At 47.7% G+C, this 7,846-nt stretch overlaps 1 pseudogene; it reads right to left on the bottom strand.

Annotated features, from left to right (window-relative positions):
* Positions 1–4,736: 4,736 nt before the first annotated feature.
* On the bottom strand, positions 4,737–6,500 carry LOC149328598 (heat shock protein 68-like; annotated as a pseudogene).
* Between the last annotated feature and the right edge of the window lie 1,346 nt (positions 6,501–7,846).

Genomic DNA, 7,846 nt, shown 5'->3' with positions numbered 1-7,846 from the left:
CAATGTTAAGAAATGCCGCACAAACTATGGCAAACAAATGTTGCAGCATACCTTACTGACACTTCTGAACCAGTTGTAATGCCACAAGAATCATGATGTATCCAATATTTCTCTGAAAGAATGGCCCCAAATGTTCATGTTTTTTTTCTTCGTATTACCACTTTGAGTGCACCTGTCAATTTTGCTGTCATTTATTTTCTCCCCCCTGTGTTTGCCTTTATAGGCTCTTTGATCTAATGTAGTTCTTTTTTCTTTTAAAAGCACAATGTAGTGCGTATTGAACGTACATGTCTCTTTCTCTGTACCGAACGTATTTTACTTACATTTTGTTTGATGTCCTATTCCGCCGCCGGCAATGCTGCACTGTAAGAGGAAGCCAGGACCTCTCAAGCTGTCTATACAGCTTTTTCCCTGGCTGTCCCCGCAACACCCAGTTGCGGAAATAAACCTTCAACCTTAAGTATTAACATAAATAATTATAACATAAGTAACATAAAACAATTATCTTCAATTTGAAGAGAAAAATTTTTTTTCCTGCTCTGATCGACAAAAAAATGATTAATAGATATTAGCATTCCCCTATCCCTGCCTGGGTCCGAAAAGCTAGAGATTTGTGTGAGGGCACTGAAATATTTAATTTAAGAACATTTCTCTAAATTGATCCAACTTTAATTGTCGCAGTTGTCATTCACTAGCTATGTCCATTTTTTAACGTGGTAGCACGTATGGAAATTGATATTAAGTAGTGTTTTTCTATAAAAAGGACAATAATTTTGTGTGATGGAGGTGTAATTTTGATATATAGTAGCTTTATGGGAAAGCACGGGTGCTACAATGGTTACTGCAGCATATTTCCGGATCGTAAAGTCTGGTTGTGCCGGTTTTCTATTTGACTGACAGCACTCAAAACAACCAAACAAGAAGGAAAAGGAAGTGCTGCGATTTTCAATAAATATTTAAAAATGGCCTAAAATGGGAAACGGAGTTTTAATTGAAAATTTACTGTCGTAACATGCAATATTCTGCAATAATCAAGGTTTGTAAGCAATGCATTTGTATCAACCCTTGTGTATTTTGTCACTGTTCTCATGTCTAACTTTCTCAGGCAGAAATTTTGAAAATCGGGAAATTGTAAGATGCTGCTACGGAAATATTGAACGTAACGGTCCATTCTTCGGATATCTAACAAAATCTTTATTTTAAAGTGTTTCCATCGATCGCATCGAACAGTTAAGGCTGCCATAGAAAACCCATGGGGAGAGCTTTTGATCATAGCAAGAACATTAAGAGAAAAAAAATGCAAGGCTGTCGTCGGGTGATCTGCGGATATATTTACTGTTGTATTGAAATCTTGCATTCTATTAAAAAAATTGCGTTCATAAACGGTTTTCCGCTCAGTGTACTGTTGATGCTGTGTGTTGCCCTGTTTGATGTGGCTCGGAAACAGATCGATTGTAGGCTCTTGTCATCGACTTCAGCAGGGCATGTTTACACTTTATATGCGTCAACGAGAGATTGCCATAGTGTGTTCTCTTACCTATGGTTCCTTTGTTTGGAGGAGCTGACCTCATATTTGTTTTCATGAATAAATGTTTATAGGAAGACATGCTGCTTTGTGTTTCTATATTTCAGGCTGCTGAAACCAAGAATCAAGTTCCTAAAACGTAACCAAGACGCCAGCTCATGGAAAAGGCAAAGCTAATTGTAAAAAGTTCTGTCTGTAGCTGATTTCTAGTTGCTTGGTGTGTCAACCGACTCTATAGATATTGCCTGTTTATGTGCCAAAGTACTGGTGCAAATAAATATCGCAACTCTGGATTCTTGGAGAGATGTAATAAAGCTGTGAATGGAGTTAAGTGGGCTTGTTACTGTTTTGTTTTAGCTGTAAAATGCAGCCTGTTGCTGGATGCAGCTGTTCTCGGTCCAAGCATGTGCTCCAATGTAATTGCTGATTACATTCACAAGGCGGTAGGCATATGGTACTGGGGCCATCCCAAAGGCCAACTGAGCTTAACTAAATACTATATACAAATTGAGTAACTGTCTTCAGTCGCCGTGAAGTTAATTGCACATCAGCGTATACCTTTAAAATGTAAACTTTTTTGTTGTGATAAAAGTTTGGGTGAATGAAAAGCTGATTCAAGATTAGTGCAAGGTCTATGACAAATTGGTAACGTTAGTTTAAATGACAGCAGGTGAGGCACAGAATTTAACGAAATAGTTATGATGGCCTGAATAAATATTGGCGAATTAAATGACAAAGTTTTAATTTGTGATTTTTAAGAAACCAATGGGAGCCAAGAAAAGGAAAAATAAATTTTATTTGTTCCTATCGTTCATAGATGGCGATCAAGAAAAGGCACAGTAAATTTTGTTCCTATCGGCGATCAAGAAAAAGAATAAATTTTATTTGTTCCTGTCATTCATAGATGGGTCCAAGAGAAGCCAAAATTTCATTCCTATCGTTCATATATGGCCTCCAAGAAAAGGCAAAGTAAATTTTATTTGTTCCTATCGTTCATAGATAGCATCCGAGAAAAGGCAGAATAAATGTTATTTGTTCCTATGGTTCATAGATGACATCCAGAAAAGGCAGTATAAATTTTTTTGTTCCTATCATTCATAGATGGCGTCCAAAAAAAGGCAAAATAAATTTTATTTGTTCCTGTCGTTCATAGATGTCATACAAGAAAAGGCAGAATAAATGTTATTTGTTCCTATCGTTCATAGATGGCGTCCAAGAAAAGGCAAAATAAATTTTCTTTGTTCCTATTGTTAATAGATGGCGTTCAAGAAAAAGCAGTACAAATTTTATTTGTTCCTATCGTTCATAGATGTCGTCCAAGAAAGGCAAATTAAATTTTATTTGTTCCTATCCTTCATAGATGGCGTCTGTGAATAATAAGAAGCAAAGTGGAAGAGTTTAGGCTTAGGCTTAGGCTTAGAAAAACTTTATTATATCAGATAATCAGGACGGCGGCGTCGCCATCCCGTCCTTGTCAGACTGCCGAGATCCCTTGGGACCGAGCGGCTTCGAAGCCAGAGTTTGGCCTTTCTGTGATATCGCCAGCGCACCTCGTACTTCGAGTCACGTGCACCATGCGGGAAACAAATGAACAGCCTCGGAACTCGGGGAACAGAGAACGAACGGCGCAGCTGACACGTGACAGTGGCCAGCATATTTACGTTCCGCAGAAGCGGCCGTCGTTGACCTGCTGCGGAGTTTTCTTTCAGCGTTACTTTTCAAGTTGCTGTGCACAGCTGGCTGGTGAGCAGCTTAAATTTCTTGCTTGCCATTCTTATGTTTGTGAATTTAACATGAACTGAATAGGAGAGTGAAATAACAAGAAGAATAAGGATGGGGTGAAGTGCATTTGGCAGGTTCTCTCAAATCAATGAACAGGAATTTACCAATATAGTAAGGCTGAGATCTGGGCGAGTTGGTATGCATTCATACTGGTGAACAGCGCAAAAAAGGCGGGACAACAACAAGACAACATCCCTCAAGACAACAACAATATCCCTCAAGAGAAAAGCATACAAGAACTGTATCTTACTGGTACTCACCTATGGGGCAGAAACGTCAATCAGTTATGTGGGGCAAGCAGTCATTTACTACCAGGTGGTAAAATTTCTTTCATGAATGACTTTTCATATATCTACTGACAGAATGTGGAAGGCCAAGCACGCAGTTACGCACTATCAGATTGACAGTGCTGTCGACAAAGTCCTTAACAGCAATCACACCCAGCAGTTCATCCCCTTGTCTGGCTTGAAATATGTGTGACAAAAATATCTTTGCTACCAGTAACCAGAGTAGGTGATGACTAGTGCCACTAATTATGGGCTCTGAGAAAAACCTCCGCAAATGCTTCCCAAATGCCGTATATGTGTTCAATGCAGTGAACCAAATGATGGGTTCTTCTGGCTTTGAGTACGTTATCATCTTGGAAGATATTCCGCTCTTGTCACACTTGCGTCTTTGCGTTAAGCAGCTCTGCCTGACATCATGGCCGCCACTTAGCCTGTGTATGCCGGTGTTGTTGCTGTAACTGCTGTTCCGCAGTGAAATGTATGTAAGAAGTGCTGCTTTTAGCCTGCAGTCATTAGCCGATTTCAGTTTACCTTTAGTCACCGCAAGCAATCCTACGGGCTCTACGGTCACCAGCAGAAAAGCACAATTAATTTTTCTCGTGACAAGTCACTGCCAACCCTCACTAAAACATATATATTTTTCCAGCTTCTCACATTATAGTGAGTAAATTACTCCCCCTTTATAACTCTTGAACGCCGATTGCTGAGGTGTAGCTTGCAGCCAGATGAGAAAGAGTAGACCGGCCCAATATGACTTGTACTTACCAAAATGATGAAATTAAATAAGAGAAGAATGTTACACATGAGAAAGCACGCAGCATCTCGCTGTTCTTTTGCTCCTGGCGTGCGCTAGTGCCACGAAGTCTGCTGCTGCACCCGGCACGCAACGCATTTCAAAAGTTTGGCGTCAAGGTGAACTTGCCACCCATTGCCAAACCAGTTGCGCACAAGACAGGTTTAATAAAAAGCGTCCCTCTAATGCAGCGTCTCAGTAAACAGCCGCTAGAGTAGAAAAAATAGTTTGCATGACTATGTGGGTATGGGAAATAAATTAATATGAAGGGCGAATCAGCGAAGCTTGCTATCAGAGTCTGCGGCTCAGTCCACCTCTTCACCGTGGGTCCCGAATGGTGTGCAGCTGCCTACGCGTGCTTGGGTCCCTGCTGCTGCTGGTAAAGCTTGCTCATGACAGGCATGCATGCCTGCTGCAGCTCCTTGAGCGGGTGGTCGTACTCCTTCTTCTCGGCAAGGCTGTTGGCGTCGATCCAGGGACGGTCTCCCGGCACTTGGACAGCACGGACTCCCTGTCGGAGGAAGTAAGCCTGTCCCCAGACTCTTCGGCGGCCTGCTTGACCCCGTAGACGTAAGATTCGAGGGAGTTACGAGCGGGCACCCTCTCTCGATGTGCGTCGTCCTCCTGCATGAATCTCTCGGCCTCGGCGAGCATGCGCTCGATGTCCTCCTTGGAGAGGCGGCCCTTGTTGTTGGTGACGCGGATGCTCTCCTGCTTGCCCGTAGTCTTGTCCCTGGCCGACACCTGCAGGATGCCGTTGGCGTCCAGGTCGAAGGTCACCTCGATCTGGGGCATGCCGCGGGGCTCCGGTGGGATGCCGTTGAGGTTGAACGTGCCCAGCAGGTGGTTGTCCTTGGTCAGGGCTCGCTCTCCTTCGTACACCTGGTTGATGACCGCGGGCTGGTTGTCCGTGTAAGGGGTGAACGTCTGCGATGTCTTGCAAGGGATACGCGAGCTGCGCTCCACGAGGCGCGTTATCACTCCGCCCGCAGTCTGGATGCCCAGCGGCAGCGGCGCCAAGTCCACCAGCAGCACGTCGCGGCTCCGTAGGCCACGGCCTCGTCCGGGTTGATGCCCGTGGACAGCTCCTTGCCGTTGAAAAAGTCTCGCAGCAGCTTCTGCACCTTGGGGATGCGCGTTGAGCCGCCCACGAACACCACGTCGTGGATCTGGGACTTGTCCATCTTGGCATCGCGCAGGGCGCGCTCCACGGGCTCGAGGGTGCTGCGGAACAGGTGCATGCAGAACTCCTCAAAGCGGGCGCGGGTAATCTTGCTGCAAAAGTCGATGCCTTCGAACAGGGCGTCGATCTCGATGCTCGCCTCGGCCGAGCTGCACAGGGTTCGCTTGGCGCGCTCGCAGGCGTACGCAGTCTCCTCACCGCCCTCGGGTACACCCGCAGGTCCTTGCGGTGCTTGCGCTTAAACTCCTGCAAAAAGTGCTCTACCATTCAGTAGTCGAGGTCCTCGCCTCCCAAGTGGGTGTCTCCGGCCGTTGAGCGCACTTTGAACATGGAGCTTTCGTCGATGGTCAGCACGGAGACGTCGAAGGTGCCGCCTCCCAGGTCGAAGATGAGGACGTTCTTCTCGCCGCGCAGGTTCTTGTCCAGCCCGTAGGCCAGAGCTGCGGCATTCGGCTCGTTGATGATGCGCAACACGTTGAGGTCGGCGATGGCTCCGGCGTCCCTGGTGGCCTGCCTCTGTGAGTCGTTGAAGTAGGCTGGCACCGTGATGACGGCGTCGCTTACCTTTTTCCTCAGGTAAGCCTCTGGCGTCTCCTTCATCTTGCTCAGAAGCATGGCGCTGATCTCTTCCGGGTTGAAACGTTTCCTCTCGCCCTTGAACTTGACGCTGATCTAGGGTTTGCCTCCGTCATTCTCCACCTTGAAGGGCCAGTGGCGCAGGTCGTCCTGGATCTTATGGTCGTCATAGCGGCGTCCGATCAGCCTTTTGGCTTCGAACACTGTGGTGTTCGGGTTCATGGCCGCCTTTGCCTTCGCTGCATCGCCGATCAGCCCCTCTGTGTCTGTAAATGCCACGTAGCTCGGCGTCGTCCGGTTGCCCTGGTCGTTGGCGATGATCTCGACGCGGCCGTGCTGGAAGACACCAACGCAAGAGTACTGTCGACAGATTGGGTCGGTTCGGGCTCGTTGCTAGCTCGCTGCTGCTGCTACTCGCTGCTTGACGGAACCATGGTGAAGCTGACGCCCGATCCCACCACCACCAGGACAGGAGTGCCGCTGAGCGAAGAGGTTGGGTGATGGGAGGAAGATTACAAGAGGGTTTATTGACATTTTTACATCATGGTTAGAAGTGAGACTGAAGTGAAGCTCAAGTGAGGCTCAAGTGAGGCTGTCCTGCCGCATTCGTTGTCGACTTTTACACTGTTCTCCTTCCCTAAATTCCCTAGGTTGAGGACGCCCACGCCTGGGTGGGAGGGGCCCAGATCACAAACAACACAAACTTGTGCGCACAAACACACCACCGCACTTAGGGTCACGGCCCCGTCACATGTTGAGTCTGTGGGAAAGAAGGTTTCCGTCGAAGCAGCGTCGACTGCGGTAGGTGGTGGTTTCCGGCCAGCCCGCGGGTCACCGACATCTATTGTTCATCAAATGACACCCGCCGCTCGGGGCCGGAACGCGATGTCACGAAAAGGCCGCAAAGTGGTCCCTCGTCCTTGGAGATGTTCGAACGATGCCCACGAGCTCGTCGCGGTGCTTGGCACGCCTAAAGAGCCACAGGAAACGAAGGCCTTTGTTCCCCGGCACGGTCACGGCTCTTGGGGAAGATAACGTCCTCCCCGCGGCGGCGGCGGCGGCGTTCGACACGTGCAGGCGCTTCGGAAAGGGGGTCTGGTTTTGCTTAAACTCAGCCCCTTCGTTTTAGTCCTGCACTCCGACCGGCCAAACTCCGTAATTAGAATCAGCTGTCACTGGGTCCTCTCCGGGCGGTCCATGGCGGCATGCCCGAAAGTAATCACACTGAAGTTGCTGGCAGCCATATGTAGTAGAAACAGGTGTGCTGGCTGGTTCCAAACGAGACCCGCGGACGTCGATCTTAATAGTACGTGGTGCCCAGGTCGACGCTGAATGGCGGCACATCTGCCATTGTTCGGCCAGACATGGTGAATGTGTTGTTGTGAAAATTGCGTTCCATTCAAAACACTCGTTCGCTTGATTCAGTCAGTGAAATCTGCCAGAGAGAGAGAGACGACTTTATTCACACCTACATGGGCCTCGGGGCAAGGGCTCAGCCAGAGGGAGGGTCTCCCCCTTGGCGGCCCTCCTGCGCCGTGACCGCAGAGAAGGTCTTGGAGTAAGCCTCCTCCGCCAGGCATAGGACAATCTTCTGTACATCCGCATTTGGGCTGCGGATGTAGGAATCCCAGGCAACTTGATCAAAGGGATCAGTCTGTTTTGCTCCCGGAGATTCGGGGCATTGCAAGATTAGATGATTT

The sequence above is a fragment of the Amblyomma mixtum genome, chromosome 9 (assembly GCF_055824585.1).
Source record: "Amblyomma mixtum isolate Tamu chromosome 9, ASM5582458v1, whole genome shotgun sequence".
NCBI classification, from domain to species: Eukaryota; Metazoa; Arthropoda; class Arachnida; order Ixodida; family Ixodidae; genus Amblyomma; species Amblyomma mixtum.
The sequence above is the reverse complement of the archived record's forward strand: the minus strand, read 5'-3'. Positions and strand labels throughout refer to the sequence as shown.